Here is a 22,214-nt window from a genome sequence, read left to right as displayed (position 1 = left end):
GATTCGGGCGGTACCGCCCAGGCAGAAGCAATCGACCAAGTCTGCAGATTTAGAGCAGTGGGACACAGCAGGGGAGCGGTAGGTGGGGGCGCCGGAAGTTCTCTTCCCTCCGCTAGTTGCCCAGTAGGGGAACATTACGAAGAAGCTGGAACGCTCGTTGAGCTCCTGGACCCATTTGTACTGGACTGTGTTCATGTGATCCTTAAATATTTATATGAAGTTAAAAACACTTTGCAACACTTTTAGGGGTTTAAAATAAAGGCATCTTGTGCCCGTCGCTCCAGGCCTAAGTCCAGCTCTTTCCTACAGTTTTTTTTCACTATGCAACTCTGTTAATCTTGGTATTTGAAAGAAATGTTAGACAAAAACTTCCAGCACTATCCCCAGCGAGTTATTATAGTCTAGATAATGAACTAGTGTGTTGTATTTGGTTAGTATTTTGGTGGAGGTTGGACGGGGTGGGTATATCTAGTGGAGCACTAGACTGCACATTTGCAAAGGTTGTGAGTGTACTTCAGGGTGTCCTAGCTCATCATCAACTGACAATCTCTTTTTATGGCTCTGAATTTAAATCCCTAAAAATGGAAATCCGATTGGTCCAGTTTATCGATTGGTCCAGGCAGGCCACATGGCCGCAGATCGCCAGCCACCCTATAGATGGGGGTGCCTGTGTTGGGTGCGATCACTATCCAGTGACCAGGGGAAGGACCATGGTCGCATAGTATCAAGTTTGATGGCTGTCCTCAGCCAGGGCTATGGGTGGTAGCAGATTGTTGAGAGATGCGCTACAGAACTTACTTCGTCTAGAAGAGCATTTCTGCGGCTACTGGAGTCGGGAGTAAAGGGTGTGTGGGAAGGGGGGTGTATATTAATTGTGGATTTTAGTTTCTGTTTTCTGTATTTTATGATGTGTTGACATCTTGGGGCCTTGGGGACCTGGGGAAGAATTGCCCCTCCAGAGTTAGCTAATTCCTAGAGATAGCAAACAACTTGCTTGTGAACACCCCTTTCATATACAAACCAACCAACCCAAGCCTATATCCCCACACCACCTTTATCCATCTCACACACCAATATTTTCCCTGCCCCAAGTCACTGTAATAAATCACCCCATGGCCAAGTACCAGACAACTAAAATTCACCCCTATATCCCAGATCTCGCCAACATTATTCAAACTATTCCATCCTAAGCTTGCTCAGACTTCCTTTCCCTGCCTCGCCCATTGCTTCCCATGGCAATAAAGGCTCTGGGCTTTCTCCTTGCTCCCTCTACTTCCTCATTGACCCTAATACTTTCTCGTGTGGTCATAGGCACAGCCCCTTCTCTTGAGAACTATAATAAAACTTTCTTTCTTTTTTATTATTTTTTTAATAATAAAACTTTAAAAGGCATTGGCCACTAATTCATTGATTGTCATCACCCAGTCACCTTTATAAATGAAATTCAGAGGACAATGAAAACAAGGTAGAGTGGGGTGGAAAGGCATGGCCAAACTGGAAAGTCTTGGTACCATTCTAAGGAGTTAGGCCATTCCATAGAAAATGGGAGGAAAATGCAAGGTTTGGGGGCAAATAATAACATAAATCCGAGCTTCAGGAAGAGAATTCCAGCAGTAGATAGAGAGAGGTTAGATGCTTGGAAGCTGTTCAGTGGGCAGTATTTGGCAACCAATTGGATACAGGAAGTGAAGTATAGAGAGTAGTCAGAGATTCAGGTTTTGAACCTGGTTGACCAGGTGGATGGACATGTCATGAATAGATACACAGAACACAGGAACAGGGGCAGTTGGAGGGAAAGGATGAGTTCAGTTTGGGACACATGGTGTCCAGGAGCTACTAGACAGGAAGGTCTGCAGCCCAATGGAGAAAGCAGCCTAGAAGCTTTAGAGAGGAGGCGCATTGAGAGGCAGTTATATGAAGGTTTTTTCCTTTTTCATATTTTAAATGTTCGGTTTGTGATACAGTCCAATGTAAAAATAAACACAATCTGCAGTGATAATTAAAATTTCTCTGATGACATGGATATATGGTACTGGATGTAGTTTGAGATAGAAATATAATTTGGCTAATTGAAGGCAATGTTATTTACTGCCAAGGACAGTAAGCTATTTTTTTATGCTGATATAATTAAGATAGATGCATACTGATTTATTGATGCCAAAGAAAGGCATTATCTTTGTACAAAGACTAGAGTACTGGCTCCAAACTCAAATACCACTATTATTTTAATAATAAAGTAATAGGCCAATGTTTAACATAAAATCAGATTGCCTTATTTGTCTTATTTAATGTCATCATGAAACTATTATTGTGTATATATTGTTACTCTATTTAAACTGTCCTTTTCCTGAACTAATAAACAAGTGAATAAATCAGAAAAAGGTGAAATTAATGAATATTTGAGCTTATGATGCTGAACTGCATCAATTCATTTGACAAAAGTGGCATGTGGTTTTCAAGCACAGATATGTGTTAATAGCTTAAATCCTAAGAGCCAGTAGTATTTCTGTTCTCTGAGAAAGCTGATACTGATAATATTCAGAGTATATTTGGTATATTTACAATATACAAAATATCAGTATTCTGAAAAGTGTCTGCTGGATCCTTGAAAATAGAGTATTTTTTTTTTTCATTATAATCCTTTCAAGATTTCAGAATCATAGAACTGCAGTGTTTTACAACTTAGAACAAGTGTTTTGGTGAACAGGGCAGGGGCCACTTTAGCTTTTATGACTTGCCCTTAAAAGTCATAGCCTCCAAAGAACACACAGTCTTTAGATGAGCAAAACCTCAAGCAGCTTTTACATCTGTTCTTTTGAATACCAGTGCTTTCTAAATTTCTTTCTTGAGTGAGGAGGTTGTGGTGCCAGTGACAGAAATGCAAATCTGGGGGTGGGGGGAAAAAGGAGAAACATGAAAAACTGTACACATGGTTCATTGAAAGAAAACGAAAGAAAAAAGAAATGTATTGGGCACCATCCTTCCAGTTACCTGCTCAGGCCAAAATTTTGGGATTTTTCTTGATCTCCTCTCCTAACCCTTACACTTTGTAGTGGCCCGTCAGCTAACTGGCCTATCAGCAAATGTTGACTTAACATTCATATTTCTAGAATCTGATCATTTCTTATCATTCTGGTTTAAGTCACCATCACCTCTTTCTTGGATTTTTGCATTAGCTCTCTAGTCTCCTTGCTTCTGCCCATGACCTCCCTGTTGTTCCTTAAGCATCCCAGATACATTTGGTCCTCAGTGCTTTGCATTGTCTGTTCCACTACCTGAATTGTGTTTCTCTAGGATTTTCACATGGCTTGTCCCTTTCAGTTCTTCACTCAAAAGTCACTGTCGCGATGAGGTCTTCCCTGGCCACTCTATCTAAAATTTTAACTATTTAACAACAGTTTTAACTCACACACTTGATATTCCCTGCTGTGGTTTGACAGTATGCCCCAAAATTCATGCGTTGGAAATGTAATCCCCGAAACAACGATGTTGGGATGTGAGGCCTAATTGGAAGTGTTTACATCATGAGGGTTCTACCCTCAAGAATGGATTAATGCCATTATAAAAAGGGGTTGGGGGAGTGGGTTCTCTACACATGCCATGTGAGAACACAGAATTTGTCCCCCTGTTGGCCCTTCTGACTTCCACCATGTGAGGACAGCAAGAAGGCCCTCATCAGATGCTGGTGCCTTGATCTTGGACTTCACAGCCTCCAGAATTATGAGAGAATAAATTTCTGTTATTTAGAAATTACCCAGTCTCAGCTATTACAGCAGCACAGAATGGACTGACACCCCCCTTTCCCTTCAGCACTGATCAGTCTCTAACTATATATTTTACTTATCTTGTTTATTTTACTTTATTATTTTTCTTTTGAGAAGGAGTTTTGCTCTTGTTGCCCAGGCTGGAGTGCAACGGCACAATCTCTGCTCACTGCAACCTCCACCTCCCAGGTTCAAGTGATTCTCCTGCCTCAGCCTCCTGAGCAGCTGGGATTACAGGCATCTGCCACCACACCCAGCTAACTTTCGTATTTTTAGTAGAGACGGGGTTTCACATCTTGGCCAGGCTGGTCTTGAACTCCTGACCTCAAATGATCTGCCCGCCGAGGCCTCTCAAAGTGTTGGCACTACAGGCATGAGTCACCTTGCCCGGCCATTTATCTAGTTTATTGTCTGTCACCCCTACTAGAACATTAATTCCATGAGGGTGGGGATATTTTTTAGTTTCTTTTTCAGTGCTATATCACTGCTGCCTAGTGTGTATTGGGCACTTTGTAAATATTTATTGAGTGATTTAATGTCTCTTTATTTAGAGCAGTAATACTAAATTTTCTTTAAAACATCAAGTAAAAGTTTTAAGTAAATAATAGTACAGATGATATGTAGATATTACAGTGGTTACAAAATGTAGCAGTAAAACACTGAAAATACTAAGTTAAAGTGGTTAAAAAATAAATTGCCGGGCCGGGCGCGGTGGCTCATGCCTGTAATTCCAGCACTTTGGGAGGCCGAGGCGGGAGGATCATGAGGTCAGGAGTTCGAGATCAGCCTGGCCAGCCTGGTGAAACCCCATCTCTACTGAAAACACAAAAACTTAGCCAGGCATGGTGGTACACACCTGTAGTCCCAGCTACTTGGGAGGCTGAGGCAGGAGAATTGCTAGAACCTGGCAGGTGGAGGTTGCAGTGAGCCGAGATTGTGCCACTGCACTCCAGCCTGGTGGATAGAGGGAGACTCTGTCTCAAAAAAAAAAAAAAAAAAAAAATTGTTTGCCAAGGTACATGCTAGTCACAATATAATTCTGTAGATCCATGAGCTTAAGTCATTAATATCATGATGAAAGTTCATTGATTGGGCTCCAGTAATGTAGATTTTGTTGAGTTTTGGTAGAACTGTACTGAATTTTACCTTTATATCAACTGTAAAAAAGGAATGCTTAAGCAAATACAATTTTAAATGGCCTAGTTCCCTACTTATGAAGCATTTCTAGCAGCCGTTTCTAGTCAATTGCTGTGTTACTTCAGGAAGCCAACAGGCCTGAGTAGGGTCCAATTTTTACCACTTCAATTGGCTTTGTAACCGTGGGTGAGTTACCTCTCAGAAGCTTCTGTATCTGTAAAATGGAGATAATGATAGTAGTTCACAGAGTTGTGGTGCGGGTAGGACAAATAAGCTAAAACCCAGTTGGCCCTCAAACAATGAGAAGGTCAGGGCACTGACCCCTACGCAGTCAAAAATCTACATATAACATTTTAAATTTAAAAAATTATTTTTGAAATTTTTATTGAGGTGGGATCTTGCTGTGTTGCCCAGGTTGGTCTCGAACTCCTGGTCTCAAGCAGTCCTCCTACCTCAGCCTCCCAAAGTGCTGGGATTATAGGTGTGAGCCACTGGCTTACATATAACTTTTGACTTCCTAAAAACTTAGCTACTACTAGTCTGCTGTTGACCAGAAGCCTTATTGATAACAGTTCATAACAGATATTTTATGTTATATGTATTATATACAGAAGCCTTATTGAACAGTTAACAGATATTTTGCGTATTATATGTATTATATACTGTATTCTTATAATAAAGTAAGCCAAATAAAAGAAAATGTTAAGAAAACCATAAGGAAGAGAAAATACATTTACTATTCATTGAGTGGAAGTGAGTCATGATAAAGGCCTTCATCCTTGTCATCTTCATGTTGTGCAGACTGAGGAGGAGGAGGAAGAGGAAGGGCTGGTCTTGCTATCTCAGGGGTAGCCAAGGTGGAAGAAGTGGAGGGCTTGCAAGGGGAGGTAGGAGAGTCAGACACACACAGTATACATTTTTTTTTTTAATTTTGAGATGGAGTCTCGCTCTGTTGTGCAGGCTGGAGTGCAGTGACATGACCTCGGCTCACTGTAACCTCCGCCTTCTGGGTTCAAGTGATTCTCTGGCCTCAGCCTCCTGGGTAGCTGGGATTACAGGCACAGGCCACCACGCCTGGCTAGTTTTTGTATTTTTAGTAGAGATGAGGTTTTGCCATTTTGGTAAGGCTGGTCTCGAACTCCTAACCCTGTAGTCCGCCCACCTTGGCCTCCCAAAATGTTGGGATTACAGGTGTGAGCCACCATGCCCAGCCCATGGTATAACTTTTACTGAAAAAAGCATCACGTATAAGTGGGGACTCATGCAGTTCAAACCAACCCATGTTATTCAAGGGTCAGCTGTATACAAAGCACTGAGCTCAGGGCCTAGCCCACAATAAGAGCTCAATAAATGTCTTTCTTATCATCATTATTCATGTTTGTTTAGTGCTGCGTCCTCAGCACCTCAGAGAATACCTGGGACATAGCAAGCACTCCATGAACATTTGTCAAATGGCTGTCGTTATTGATGATCATCTGTTAAATAGCTGTCATTATTGATGATCATCCTTGGTCTAGGCTTGGCTACACTTGTCTCCCCTTCAGTTCCAGTTACCAAATATATTTGAAGGTGATAAAGTATTGTTCTCGAACTTTTTCCTGCAAAAAATCAGGTAGAATTTATCTCCTACGAGATCAAATTATTACAGTTATTTGTGTTTTGGAATTACAGTACCATGTTTGAAATCTTACTATGTAAGATTAATAGATCTGAATCATTGGAGTTCATTTTTACATAATTTAGATGTTCTTTTGGTTGAGCTATTTCTTGAGCACTGCTCCAAAACGCCTTCCATGAGATCAAAATAAATTGATGGGCATGATGCGACCTTGTGTGTGGGTAGCACCAATTTTAGATTCTTCCCACAGTCTTCAGCAGCACTAACAGAAATTGTTAACCCGTCTTATATATTGAGAGATATTGCATGTGCGTGTATGTGTGTGTGTGTGTGTGTCCCTCTTAACTTGCAAAGAAGAAGCTATTGCATCATTATAAGAGAGGTACCTGTTAATTCAACTTCATCAGGCAGGGCTGGTTTCTCCGAGGCCTCTCTCCTTGCATGCAGATGGCTGTCATCTCACTATGTGCTCACATGGCTATTCCTCTCTGTGCATGCATCCTTGGAGTCTTTCTCTTATAAGACACCAGTCATACTGGATTGGAGCTCCACCCTTAGGATCTCATTTAACCTTAATTACCATTTTGAAGCACTCTGTCTCCAAATTTAGTCACATTAAAGGTTAGGGCTTCAAACTGCAAGTGTTGAGGGGACACAAAACACAGTCCATAACAATCTGGTCTCTATCTTCATGTTCTGAAACTTTTTTAAAGTTTATTTTTGAATTTTTAATTGATAAATAATAATGATATATACACACACACACATATACACATATACATATATATGTATAGTACAATGTGATGACTTGATACATGTGATATTCCTTCATCATTGCCCTGAGATATAGTTTCCCAAGAGTAAAGGTTGGCTAGAGACATCTGACTGAACACAAGCCCACACACTATCTCCCTACTTCCTGCCTCAAATCTCCTTACGCAGTACATTCTGTCTCTCAGTGGGCATTTGATATGTACATATGAAACCCACAAAAACAGGAACACAATAAAGAGGGCCACCAGAAGACCGGAAGGATACAGGAATTCCTGGAGGATAGAAAGCAGACAGGATCCGACTGACAGCAAACCTGGAGCAAAGACGAACACAGCTTAACCAAAGGTAGGCAAATGACTACCAAGGAAGTGGGAGCTAGTTTAGGGATATTCCCGGCTTAGTCAACAGATACCTGGAGCAGGAGCAGGTGCTGGCACAAGAGATGGAAGAGCTGTATTCACAAGAGTCAGGTCAGGACTTGATTCCGTGGTACAAACTAAAATGGGAAGGATACCATGATGATTAGAACAGCCCCTGTACTAGAATGACATGAATTGTGAGGCATTTTGCATTTTTCGTAGTACCACCCCACAAATCTCATGCAAATCACAAAGATCACAAAGATGAAAATGTACATTTTTACAATGGAGAGATCTGGGGTCACCACTCTATGAAAATGATGAGACCTAACCTGTTAATACAGGATGACCTGACATGATGTACCTATAGATATCATGCAGTGTGTATACTGAATCACCTATGAATTATTTGTGCCTAAATATTTAACCTGAATCCAATTAAGCATCAAAACCTAATTTTACATGGAATATGAAGGTAAGGGAGGGGGATTTGAGAAGTTCAATGTCACCAAGAGGAAACAAGCAGACAAAAGCAGATTGTGGAGTATTTTTATAAGGACAATGCTTGTAAAATATTATCTCAGGGAATATGTCTCTAAGACCCTTGTTAATGACCTCAGAAAGATGTAGGATGGTGCTTTGTGCTCTCTTAGTTACACAAAGAGCTAAGAATCTAAAGGGCATGCCTCCTAGCACCTCTCAGCTAGACAGCAATGCTTCGAGGACTCCTGAGGGTGTAGTTGCATAGCAGATTCACAGGGAGCCCAAGAAGGGCAGACCTCAAAGAGCCTGGCCTGATGTCACATTGGGATGAGACTTTGGCGGAGTCTTGGAAAGCAGTGCCTGTTTTGCATGTGAGAGAGAAGCAAATTATTTGTGGCCAGAGGGCAGACCATGGCAGTTTTAAAAACAGGCCGGATATGGTGGCTCATGCCTAATAATCCTAGCACTTTGTGAGGCAGAGGTGGGAGGATTGCTTGAGCCCTGGAGTTCGAGACCAGCCTGGGCAACATGGTGAGATCCTGCCTCTACAAAAAATCCAAAAATTAGCCGGGCATGGTGGTGTGTGTGCCTGTAGTCCCAGCTACTTGGGAGGCTGAGGTGGGAGGATCGCCTGACCCCAGAAGGTTGAGGTTGCAGTGAGCTGTGATTGTGCCATTGTGTTCCAGCCTGGGTGACAGAAAAACAACAACAAAAAACCCAAAAATCAAAAATATAGCTGCAAATTCTCTGAATCTGGGTGGGCTTTGTCACAGAGCATAATGGGAGCCACAGCAGAGCCTGATGGAAGTGACATTGTGTGACTCCCGATACTGGATCATAAAAGGTAATGCGGCTCCTGTCCTCTTCCCCAAAACACTCCTCCTCAGAGCCAGGAGTCAGGATGTAAGGAAACTGACCCCTCTGAGTCCATGCTAGTCAGGGAGGCAACATGGACATGCTCTGGTGGGCAGTCCCAGCTAATCACAGCCTTCCTGCCATCCCAACCAAGGTCTCAGACATGAGTGTGCAGAAGCCATCTTGGAGTCTCCAGACCATATCCATATGACAAGTGGATACCACCAAGTGACCTTGTCAATGTCATGCGAAAAAGAGGAATTGCTTGACTGGGCTCTGCCTGAATTCACAATTGACAAAATTGTAAAATACAATAAAATAATCGTTTGAGGCCAGTGAAGTTTTGGAGTGTTTTTTTCCTTAAATCTTTATATAGACTTGGCTGGGCATGGTGGCTCACGCCTGTAATCCCAGCACTTTGGGAGGCCGAGGTGGGCGGATCATGAAGTCAGGAGATTGAGACCATCCTGGCTAACATGGTGAAACCCCGTCTCTACTAAACATATAAAACATTAGCTGGGCATGGTGGCGGGTGCCTGTAGTCCCAGCTACTTGGGAGGCTGAGGCAGGAGAATGGCGTGAACCCAGGAGGCAGAGCTTGCAGTGAGCCGAGATTGCACCACTGCACTCCAACCTGGGTGACAGAGCGAGACTCCATCTCAAAAAAACAAAAAACAAAAAATCTTTATATAGACTTCTAGAACAGAATTTGGCTCTCCAAAATCTCAATGTCATGGATGAGGGATGGGGAAAATGGGGTGGGGGTGTCTGTTTAAAGTGCTATAACAATCAAATGCAAGGATTTGGCCTTGATTGGCTTCTAGTTCAAAAAAGTAGATTACGGGTACTTTGCGGACAACGGAGGAGACTTGCACACAGACCATTACACAATATTTTTAGGAAATTGTTAATTGCGTATTAGTCTGTTTTTGCACTGCCATTAAGAACTTCCCTGATACTGGATAATTTATAAAGGAAAGAGATTTAATTGACTCACAGTTCTGCATGGCTGAGGAGGCCTCAGGAAACTTACAATCATGGCAGAAGGGGAAGCAGTCACCTTCTTAACTAGGCGGCAGGAGGGAGAAGAGAGAAGAAAAAACTGCCACTTTTCAAACCATCAAATCTTGTGAGAACTCACTCACTATCATGAGAACAGCATGGGGAAACCAGTCCATGATCCAATCACCTCCCTCCTTCAACATATGGGGATTACAATTCATGATGAAATTTGGGTGGGGACATAGAGCCAAACCATATCATCGTGTTAGATATGATCACAGTTTTTTCATTATATAGAAAAATGTCTATTTGTAGGAGATACGGGTATATAGGTCAAGTGTCATTATGATTGCAACTTACTTTACAATAGATCAGCAAAACAATTATATACACATACACATACACGAAGCAAATATAGCAAAAAGCTAACAACTGTCTGAATCTAGGTACTAGGTACTAAGTATATGCATATTCATTATGCCAGCCTTTCAACTTTTCTGTGGGTGAAGATTTTCATAATAAAAAGCTGAGAAAAAAAGATCAGAGAAAATTAACTTATGAAAATGTTTCCAATTTCAGTAGTCATGAAGACAATGTAAATTAAAACCCAAATGCAATACCACCCACCAGAATGGCTAAAATGAAAAGGACGGAAAAGCGTTGGCAAGGCTGTGAATCAAGTGGAACCTCCTCACAGAAGTGTAAAATGGTCCAGCCACTGTGGAAAACTGTTGGCTGTGGCTACTAAAGCCAACATATGTAAACACATTGCATCATTATTATAGAGGTAACTTGTTAATCCAAGTTTTCTTTTTCTGTGTTTTCAATCCCACAGGCCCAGGGATCAACATCAAGCAAACATGTGGGGTTGTGCAAGTTCAGGACAAAGCATCTCTCCTTTCAAACCAGTCCCTCTTTTTGCTTTGCATTTCCTGGTTAATGGCACCACCATCTACCCAACGACCTGTGTCTTCATGAGACTGATGCGCTGCCTACTGTACTAAAGCGGCAATTAACCTGTATCTTTATATGGCAAGTAACATAAAAATCCAATTTGAACTGGCTTAAAGAATAAAGGGGTTTCTAGGCTTTATAACACGAGAGTCAAGGACTTCATGGTTGGTTGATCCAATAGCCCAAGGATACCACTGGGGATCTATTCTTGCTTTGGTCTGCTACGGTCAGCTCTAGTCTATGGCCCATTTTCCTGGGGCCTGGAGTCACAAGATGGTTTTCAAATAAGTCAGGTCTATCCACCTCCCTGTTCTTGTCAAGTGGGAAAGGGCACTTCAGTCCCGGTATTCCAATCAAGAGTTCTGGCATTCACTGATTGGCAGGTTTAGATCACACTGTCACTCTTGAACCAAAAACTACAGTGAGAGCCATGGAATGTGCTAATTAATGTAAGTCAGTCCAGGCCCACCTCTAAAGCCAAGATAGAGTTCAGTTTCTCCAAAGCACATGGGCTGTACAACAAGAGAGATTGGGAGATCGTGTTGAGTGACAATCTGGAAGCTCTTAGGAAGAAGGAAGCTGGGTAGAAAACAAATAAATGTTCATTGCAGTTACTACCTGCAATGAACAAATAAATGTTCATTTCAATTACTAGATGCAATTCAGGAGCCTGGGAAGAATTTGGTATTTCTTACTTTCTTACCTCCCCACATCCAACCAGTCAACAAATTCTGCTGACTTTACCTTCTTGTTATTATATTATTGACCCAGCTGCCTTTGTTCAAGCCATCATCATTTCTCACCCATACGCTTAAAATGCCTCCTAGTTGGTGTCCTTGCCTCTACTGTCTCCTTACTCTGGAGTTCCTTTGGACTACTCCAATAGTGATCTTCCTGCTCCCAAGTTCTGATCCCATTACTCCCCTGCTTATGACCCAAATGGCTTCCCACTGGTTACAGAATAAATTCTAAAGCCTGGATAAGTCACTTCCTGGAGGTCATGTCTTTCATGTTATGTGTATTAGTCTGCTAGAGTCACAACAACGTATCACAGATTGAGTGGTTTAATAACAGAAATTAGTTTTCTCACAGTTCTGGAGGCTGGAAGCCCAATATAAAGGTGTCCACAGGGTTAATTTCTGGTGAGGCCTCTCACCTTGGCTTGCAGATGGCCACCTTCTAGCTCTGTCCTCACATGGCCTTTCCTCTGTGCACACTCATTCATGGTGTCTCTTTCTCTTCTTATAAGATACCAGTCACGTTGGATTAGGGCTCCACCCTTATGATGTCATTTAACCTTAATTACCTTTTTAAGGATGCTGTCTCCAAATATAGTCATTGGGAATGAGGGCTTCAAACTATGAATTTGGGGAAAACGTAATACAATCCACAATAACCTGGTTTCTATCTTTATCCTCTGATATTTATTTTTTTTATTTAATTTAAATTAAATTAAATTTAATTTTTTTTTTTTAGACGGAGTCTCACTCCATCACCAAGGCTGGAGTGCAGTGGTGCAATCTCTGCTCACTGCAACCTCCGCCTCCCAGGTTCAAGCAATTCTCCTGCCTCAGCCTCCCAAGTAGCTGGGACTACAGGTGCATGTCACCACGTCCAGCTAATTTTTTTTTTTTTTTGTATTTTTAGTAGAGACAGGGTTTCACCATGTTGGCCGGGCTGGTCTTGAACTCCTGACCTCAAATGATTCACCCACCATGGCCTCCCAAAGTGCTGGGATTACAGGCATGAGCCACCACACCTGGCCCTTTTTAAAATTTTTAATTGACAAATAATAATGATATATATTTAGGAGATACAATGTAATGATTTGATACATATGACACTTCCTCATTTCTGCCCTGGGATATAGTTTCCCAAGAGCAAAGGTTGTCCAGAGATGTCTGACTGAACACAGCACACACACTACCTCCCTACTTCCTGCCTCAAATCTCCTTACACAACACATTCTGTCTCTCTGTATTTCCTACGTACACATGAAACCCATAAAAACACATGAACACAATAAAGAGGGCCACCAGAAGACCAGAAGAATACAGGAATTTCTGGAGGATAGAAAGCAGGTGAAATCTGAATGACAACAAATCTGGAGAAAAGACGAACACGGCTTAACCAAAGGTAGCAAAAATGACCACCAAGGAAGTGAGAGCAATTTAGGGATATTCTAAGCCTAAGTCAACAGACATCTGGAGCAGGAGCAGGTGCTGGCACAAGAGATGGAAGAGCTGTATTTGAAGCTGTCCTCACAGGGTTAACAAGAATTCTGGGCAGAAATATAGTTATAATTAAGCAGTAGTCAGGCTGCAATTTGACCCACTTCCTTGTAACCAAAATTCATGTAGCACTAGATATTGACCATTTGTATCCCCATTGTTTCTATAGATGGGATTTCTGATGTTAGAATCATAATGGTTTTGTGTAAGAACGGCTTAAGCCAATCCTTAATTCTAGCGGAGTAGCTGATGTCAACCATTTTAAAGATCCCACAGAGGAACCAAATCAATGTACAGATATAGTTTCTTTATCTCCCTATCCCATGACGTCACCCTGGACTTGTTGACCAATCAACCGTCTTCACACTTTGGCCCATTCCAAAACCCTTAACATCCCTAGCCCCAGACTCCTCAGGGAGACAGATTTGGGATTTTCTCCTGTCTTATTATTTGGCGGCCTTATGATTAAACCTCTTTCTCTGCTGCCTTAGCATATTGACTTGCCACATGCATCAGGCAAAGAACCAATTACAGTTACAAATTCGTGAGAGCCAGGGCAGGACGTGCTTCCATAGCACAGACTAAAATTGGAAGTATGTCAAGATGATTAACATGGTCCCCGCACAAGGATGACATGAATTTTTGCAGCATTTCATATTTTTCCTAGTATCACCCCACAAATTCCATGAAAATTACAAGGAAGAAAATGTACATTTTTACAATGGAGAGGCCTGGGGATCACCACCATATGCAAGTGATGGAACCTAACATACTAACAATAGGACAACCTGACATGATATACCTATAGATATCATGCAGTATAATGTATTCAAAATCACCTACAAAGTATTATTGCCAAAATATTCAACCTTAATCAAATCAAGCCTCTAGACCCAATTTTGCAGGAAATACGGAGTTGAGGGAAGGGGATTTGGAAAAGGTTAAATGAGACCAAGAGAAAACAAGCAGACAAAATCAGAATGGGGAACATTCTACAAGAGTAATACTAGGAAAACAGTCTCAGGAAATGCAGTGCATAACTGTAAGATCCTGTTAATGGCCTCAGAAAGACTTAAAATGGTGCTTTTTGTGTCTCCTCTTAGTTATACCCCAAATTCCTGAAGAATCCAAAGGGCATGCCTCTTAGCCCATGTCAGCTAGACAATAATACTTCTAAGACTTCTACAGCAGCTTCACGGGGAGCCCACGATAAAGAAGAGCGGATCTCAAACAGTCCGAGCCAGGTGCCCTAATGGAATGAGAGTCTGGAGGAATCTTGGAAAAGGGTGTGTGTTTTGCATGTGAGAAAAGGGCACATTATTTGTGACTGAAGAACAGATCATTGCAGCTTTAAAAACGTAGCTGCAAATTCTTTGCATCTGGATGGGCTTTGTGACTGCTTCAAACAACAGAGCCTGATGGAAGTGACGCTGTGTGACTCCTGCTACTGGGTCATAAAAGGTAGTGTGGCTCCTGTTCTGATCTCCAAAACACTCGTCCTCAGAGCCAGGAGTCAAGATGTAAGGAAACTGACCATTTTGAGTCCATGCTAGCCAGAGAGGCTACATGGACATGCTCCGGTTGGCAGTCCCAGCTGATCACAGCCTTCCTGCCATCCCAACCAAGGTCTTGGACATGAGTATGCAGAAGCCATCTTGGAGCCTCCAGACCAGTCCATATAACAAGTGGATACCACCAAGTGACCTTGTCAATGGCATGTGAAAAAGAAGAATCACTTGACTGAGCCCTGCCTGATTATGATTGACAAAATTATAAAATATAATAAAATAATTGTTTTAAGCTGCTAAGGTTTTGGGGTTTAAAAAATTTTTATGTAGATAACTGGAACAGAATTTGGCTCTCCAAAAAAATCAATGTCGTGGGTGAGAGGTGGGGAAGATGAGGGATCTGTTTAAAGCGCTATAACAATCAAAATGCAAGGATTTGGCCTTGATTGGCTTCTGGTTCAAAAAAGTAGATTACGGGTACTTTAAGGACAACTGGGGAGACTTGCACACAGACCATTACACAGTATTTTTAGGAAATTATTGTTAATTGTGTTATATATGATCATGGTTTTATGGTTATGTAGAAAAATATCTATTTCTAGGAGATACTGGTGTAATTATGAGTCAAGTGTCATTATGATTGCAACTTCCTCTACAATGGATCAGCAAAACAATTATGTGTATGTGTATATATATGCATATACACACACATGAAGCAAATATAGCAAAAGGCTAACAATTGTTTAAATCTAGGTACTAAGTATATGCATGTTCATTATGCCAGCCTTTCAACTTTTCTGTGTTTTAAGATTTTCATAATAAAAAGCTGAGAAAAAAAGAGCATAGAAAATTTAACTCATAAAAATGTCTCCAACTTCATTAGTCATGAAGAAAATTTAAATTAAAACCCAAATGCAATACCACCCACCAGAATGGCTAAAATGAAAAGGACAGAAAAGCGTTGGCAAGGCTGTGAATCAAGTGGAACACCCTCGCAGAAGTGTAAAATGGTCCAATCACTGTAGAAAACTGTTGGCCCTATCTTCTAAAGCCAACATGTAGCTACCCTATGACCCAACAATTCCTGTTCCAAAAGAAGTCCATACATATGTTCATCAAAACATATGAGTAAGTACTACTAACAATAGCCTCAAGCTGCAAACTACCCAAATGTACATCAACAGGAAAAGGAATAGATAAATGTTTGTTCATAAAATGGAATGCTATACATCAACAAGCATGAAGAAACCACAACCACACAGAACAAGGTGGATTAATCTCACAAACATGCTATGTGAAAGAAGTCAGATATGAAAGAGTATGAATCCATTGATAATCTTTTAATAGAGATAATATTTTAATCAAGTAATATTTAATAAATCTACCGTAATAGATGTTAGGACAATGATTACCCTTGGAGGTACAGTGACTGGAAGGGGATGCAAGGCCCCTAGTTGTTCTGTTTCTTGATCTTGGTGCTCGTTATAAGGATGTGTTAACTTTGAGCAACTTTCTGATATATGCTACATTTTAATACAAAGTTAAGAAAAATAAAAGAAAAAGATCTTTTCCCACATATGCTGACTCAGAAGCTGGCATTACCTTCCCCACCCCCACCACCAGGATAAAGCCTTGAGTAGAGCTCTCTGAAACAGGACTTCTGAAACTGGGACCAAAAAGGAGGGAGGTATTTCAGGTAAGTTACAATGACCCTGAGAGTTCCTCTCACTCAGAAGGCAAACATATTATCCTTTCCTAACTTTGTAGTCTGTCATTAGGAGACCCAAGATTTACTTTTGAACTAAAAAACAGATAAATGATAGATGGACTGATATAGACAGATATTCAATTACAACTTCCAATTATAAGTATTAATAGATACTTAAGAATCATCAGCAGTTTGGGAAACACAATACACACACAAAACATCAAACTCAACAAACAGAAAAATGAGTACCCAAAACACAGAATTCATACAGCAATCAAAAGACTTTAAAATAATTATAATTAATATTATCAGAAAGAAGAAACTGCTAATAAATAAACCACTCTGTTTTTGGAAATTTAAAAATATTATCATTACCATAAAATAAACCCTCCACAACTTAATAGGTAGGGCACATAGCAGAATAGACTCAATTGAAAATGAGCTAAAAGATCAAGTTGAGGGATTTTCCCACAGTGTCTTACAAAAGTAAAGAATGATAGAGCCTATGACAGAAAAGTTGAGACTTGTTAAATGGATCCAGAAATATCAATGTTCAGTTAATAGGCTAGGAGAGACCGGAGAGAATGGAGAGAAAAAAAGTAATGAAAGAAATAATACAAAAAAATTTCTCCAGACTGAAGAAATAAATTCTTGGATTAAAAGGGCTTACTCAGATCTATGCAGAATAAATGAAAAGAATATCTACACCCAGACACATTATGCTTGCAATTTATAAATTAAAGGATAAAAAGAAAACCCTAAACATTTCCAACCCTAAACATTTCAGAGAGGATGAACAGGTTACTGACAAAAGAACTCTTAAGAATTGAATTGATAGCAGTTTTGTTTGTTTGTTTGTTTGTTTTTGAGACAAGGTCTCACTCTGTGTCACTCAGACTGAAGTGCAGTGGTGTGACCTCGGCTCACTGCAACCTCTACTTCCTGGGCTCTTAAGCAGTCCTTCCACCTCAGCCTCCTAATTAGCTGGGATCAAAGGTGTGTGCCACCACACCCAGCTAATTTTTTGTATTTTTCATAGAGACAAGGTCTTACTATGTTGCCTAGGCTGGTCTCGAATTCCTGAGCTCAAGATCCAACTGCTTGGGCCTCCCAAGGTGCTGGGATTACAGGAGTGAGCTACCACACCTGCCACTGATATCAGATTTCTTATCAGAAACTCAGAATATTAGAAGACAGTGCAACATATTCAAAGTTCTGGGGGAAAATTATTTTGAACTTAGAATTCTATAACCGGTAAAAATAGCAATCAAGTGTGAGGTCAAAATATGGAAATGTTTAAATAGGCCAGCACTCATAAATTTTGTGATCCATAGATTTTCTAGGAATAATTACTCAAGAGAATATTTTATCAAAAAGCATAATTAAAGTGAATCCAAGAAAGGATGATGCAGGCTGCAAATAATGAAACCAAAACCACAGTTCATTTATATTTCTATTCTCAGGACCTGAAACTGTACTAGACACAACACAAGGTCCACACAGCTGGAAAGATGGACTCAAGACCTGGCTGTGCAGGACCGTGCATACTTGCAAGAAGCTGGGACTGAGATCTGTAGGTAAAGGATGGAACTGCATTTTAGTCTATGCATTTCCCCCCAAGTCTTTTTTTTTTATACTTTAAGTTCTGGGGTACATGTGCACAACGTGCAGGTTTGTTACACATGTATACATGTGCCATGTTGGTGTGCTACACCCATTAACTCATCATTTACATTAGGTATATCTCCAAATGCTATCCCTCCCCCCTCCCCCCACCTCATGACAGGCCCCAGTGCGTGATGTTCCCCTTCCTGCATCCTAGTGTTCTCATTGTTCAATTCCCACCTATGAGTGAGAACATGCAGTGTTTGGTTTTTTGTTCTTGCGATAGTTTGCTGAGAATGATGGTTTCCAGCTTTGCCCATGTCCCTACAAAGGACATGAACTCATCCTTTTTTATGGCTGCATAGTATTCCATGGTGTATATGTGCCATATTTTCTTAATCTAGTCTATCATTGATGGACATTTGGGTTAGTTCCAAGTCTTTGCTATTGTGAATAGTTCCACATTAAACATACGTGTGCATGTGTCTTTATAGCAGCATGATTTATAATCCTTTGGGTATATACCTGGTAATGGGATGGTTGGGTCAAATGGTATTTCTAGTTCTAGATCCTAGGAATCTAGGAATCGCCACACTGTCTTCCACAATGGCTGAATGGTGGGGCTGAATGTCCTATCAACAGTGTAAAAATGTTCCTATTTCTCCACATCCTCTCCAGCACCTGTTGTTTCCTGACTTTTTAATGATCACCATTCAAACTGGTGTGAGATGGTATCTCATTGTGGTTTTGATTTGCATTTCGCTGATGGCCAGCGATGACAAGCATTTTTTCATGTGTCTGTTGGCTGCATAAATGTCTTCTTTTGAGAAGTGTCCATTCATATCCTTTGCCTACTTTTTGATGGGGTTGTGTTTCTTCTTATAAGTTGGTGTTCTTTGTAGATTCTGGATATTAGCCCTTTGTCAGATGAGTAGATTGCAAAAATTTTCTCCTATTCTGTAGGTTGCCTGCTCACTCTGATGGTAGTTTCTTTTGCTGTGCAGAGGCTCTTTAGTTTAATTAGATCCCATTTGTCAATTTTGACTTTTATTGCCATTGCTTTTGGTGTTTTAGACATGAAGTCCTTACCCATGCCTATGTCCTGAATAGTATTGCCTAGGTTTTCTTCCAGGGTTTTTAAGGTTTTAGGTCTATTATTTAAGTCTTTAATCCATCTTGAATTAATTTTTGTATAAGGTGTAAGGAAGGGATCCAGTTTCAGCTTTCTATATATGGCTAGCAAGTTTTCCCATTTATTAAAGTAGCACCATTTATTAAACAGGGAATCTTTTCCCCATTTCTTGTTTTTGTCAGATTTGTCAAAGATCAGATGGCTATAGACGTGTGGTATTATTTCTGAGAGCTCTGTTCTGTTCTGTTGATCTATATCTCTGTTTTGGTACCAGTACCATGCTGTTTTGGTTACTGTAGCCTTGTAGTATAGTTTGAAGTCAGGTAGCATGATGCCTCAAACTTTGTTCTTTTGGCTTAGGATTGTCTTGGTAATGCAGGCTCTTTTTTGGTTCCATATGAACTTGAAAGTAGTTTTTTCCAATTCTGTGAAGCAAGTCATTGGTAACTTGATGGGGATGGCAATATGGCTGCCCTCTCGCTGTGTCCTCACACATGGCCTTTCCTCTGTGCATGCATATCCTTGATGTTGCTTTTTCTTTTTCTTTTTTTTAAATTTTGTTTTGTTTTGTTTTGTTTTTGAGACAGAGTCTCGTTTTGTCACCCATGCTAGAGTTCAGTGGTGCAATCTAGGCTCACTGCAACCTCTGCCTCCCAGGTTCAAGCAATTATCCTGCCTCAACCTCCTGAATAGGTGGGATTACAAGCGTGTATCACCATGCCTGGCTAATTTTTGTATTTTTAGTAGAGATGGGGTTTCATCATATTGGCCAGGCTGGTCTTGAATTCCTCACCTCAAGTAATCAGCCTGCCTTTGCCTGCCAAAGTGCTGGGATTACAGGCGTGAGTGACCTCATCCAGCCATTCCCCCTGAGTCTTGATGAAATCTTTTGAGACTGGGAACCATGTCTTTTTTCTTTTTTTTTTTTTTTTCTGAGACGGAGTCTCGCTCTGTCGCCCAGACTGGAGTGCAGTGGCGCAATCTTGGCTCACTGCAAGCTCCGCCTCCCAGGTTCATGCCATTCTCCTGCCTCAGCCTCCCAAGTAGCTGGGACTACAGATGCCCACCACCATGCCCGGCTAATTTTTTGTATTTTTAGTAGAGACGGGATTTCACCGTGTTAGCCAGGATGGTCTCGATCTTCTGACCTTGTGATCCGCCCGCCTTGGCCTCCCAAAGTGCTGGGATTACAGGCATGAGCCACCGCGCCTGGCCGACTATGTCTTTTTTCATCTTTGATTCTCCAGTTTGTGGCAGGGTGCTTAGCCCATAGTAGTTATTCAATAGGTGTTGAATGAGTCATCTAGAGTATAGTCAAATTCAGAGATAGAATGTGGAATGATGGTGGCTAGGGAATGGGAGGTGGAGGGGAGAATGGGGAATTATTTTCTAAGGAGTACAGAGTTTCAGCCTGGGAAGATTAGAAAGTCCTGTCCTGGAGATGGATGCTGGTGATGGTTGTACAACAATGTGAATGTATGTAGTGCCACTGAACTCTACTCTTAAAATGGTTAAAATGGTAAATTTTATGTTATGCATCTTTTCGCCACCATTCAATTTTTTAAAAATGTTGAATAAATGAGGTGACAGGCAAAATAATAGTTCTCCCCAAAGATGTCCAAGTCATAGTCCCTGGAACCTGGGAATCTATTATGTTACCTGTCAAAGGACAATTAAGGTTACAGATGGAATTAAGGTTGCTAATCAGTCGAGTCTGAGATGAAGAGATTATGCTGGGTCATTGGGGTCAGCCCAATGGACTCACATTGATTCTTCTAAGTGAAAGAGGGAGGCAAGAGCAGAAGTCAGGGGTCTGGAGATGCTACACTGCTGACTCTGAAGATAGAGGAAGGGCCATGACCCAAGGAATGCAGGTGGCCTCTAGAAGATGGAAAAGTAAGGAAATGGATTATCCAGAATAGCGCAGCTCTGCTAACATTGTGATTTTAGCCCAGTGAGACCCATCTCAGACTTCTGCCCCCTTGAACTGTAAGATAATAAATTTATACAGTTGTAAACCACTAAGTGTGTGATAATTTGTTATTGCAATAACAGGAAATGAATACAAATGGCAATGACTTGATTAGGAAAAGTTTTTATGTATAAGAACATTCAGTTTTTATTATTACGAACTATTTCAGGCACACCAAAAAGGTATAGTTATCTGAATGCCTATATATCCAGGTCTGCACAACACACAAACAGCAAGCAATTAAAATGCAAACCTGACTATTTTCTCCTTAAAACCATCAATGGTCCCTGCAGCCTGCAGGAGAGAGCTAGATCTTTGCTTCTAACTGGGCTCCTGCCTGCAGTTTTGGCCTAATATTCTCCCTGCCCCTCTGGAAATGCTGAATTTCTGTCATTCTCACTCCTGAAGTTCATTCATGCTGTTCCCTCTGCCTGGAGTGCCTTCACTCTTCAGCTCAGATGTTCTCTCCTCCTCAAAGCATTCTCTAACCTCCAGCTTCAGCTAAATTCCTTTTCTCTCTGTACTGTAGATACAGCATCTACTCTAAACAGTTATCCTAGTACTTACTGCAATACAGTGAAGTTATTTCGACTCTGTTGCTACACTGCAAGTTCCTTGAAGACAGGAGCAGTACTAGAGTTTGGGGACTGTTTGCTAAAAGGCCTCAGCTACAGCGCCCCCTAGATACTTAAAAGAAATGTGAAATGAGCCCAATCTTGTTTTAAAAACACAGCCTGAAGAATTTGGTTGAATAAAAAATAGTAATATTATCTAACTTTGATACATAAAAAGATAATATAGTACTTCTCTATTTTTACAAAGCCACTTTTTAGTTTTATAAATTTGGTTTTATTTCAAGCAAAGTTTAAGCTTACCTCAAAATTTAGCAACTATAACCAGAATATGTCATTTTTTCACTTTTCAGGTTGGCAATGATCTTTAAATTTAGTTTGAGAGGACAATATATTGGATAGGACTATAAATTGGGTCTAACTCTTTGGAGGGCAATTTAGCACTGTCAAAATGTTAAGTGAATATACTCTTTGATGAAGCAATTTTATTTCTATATATTTTTTCTGTAACACCCTGCACATGTGTGAAAAGACATGTGT

The 22,214-nt window shown here is 40.8% G+C and overlaps 2 pseudogenes; both read left to right on the top strand.

The window, feature by feature from the left end:
• The first annotated feature begins 7,769 nt into the window (after positions 1-7,769).
• Positions 7,770-7,869, top strand: LOC123570785 (U6 spliceosomal RNA; annotated as a pseudogene).
• Positions 7,870-13,740: 5,871 nt separating this feature from the next.
• On the top strand, positions 13,741-13,839 carry LOC123570782 (U6 spliceosomal RNA; annotated as a pseudogene).
• The last annotated feature ends 8,375 nt before the right edge of the window (positions 13,840-22,214 follow it).

The sequence above is a fragment of the Macaca fascicularis genome, chromosome 20, assembly GCF_037993035.2.
Source record: "Macaca fascicularis isolate 582-1 chromosome 20, T2T-MFA8v1.1".
Lineage (NCBI taxonomy): Eukaryota > Metazoa > Chordata > Mammalia > Primates > Cercopithecidae > Macaca > Macaca fascicularis.
This window is presented reverse-complemented; position numbering and strand designations above follow the sequence as displayed.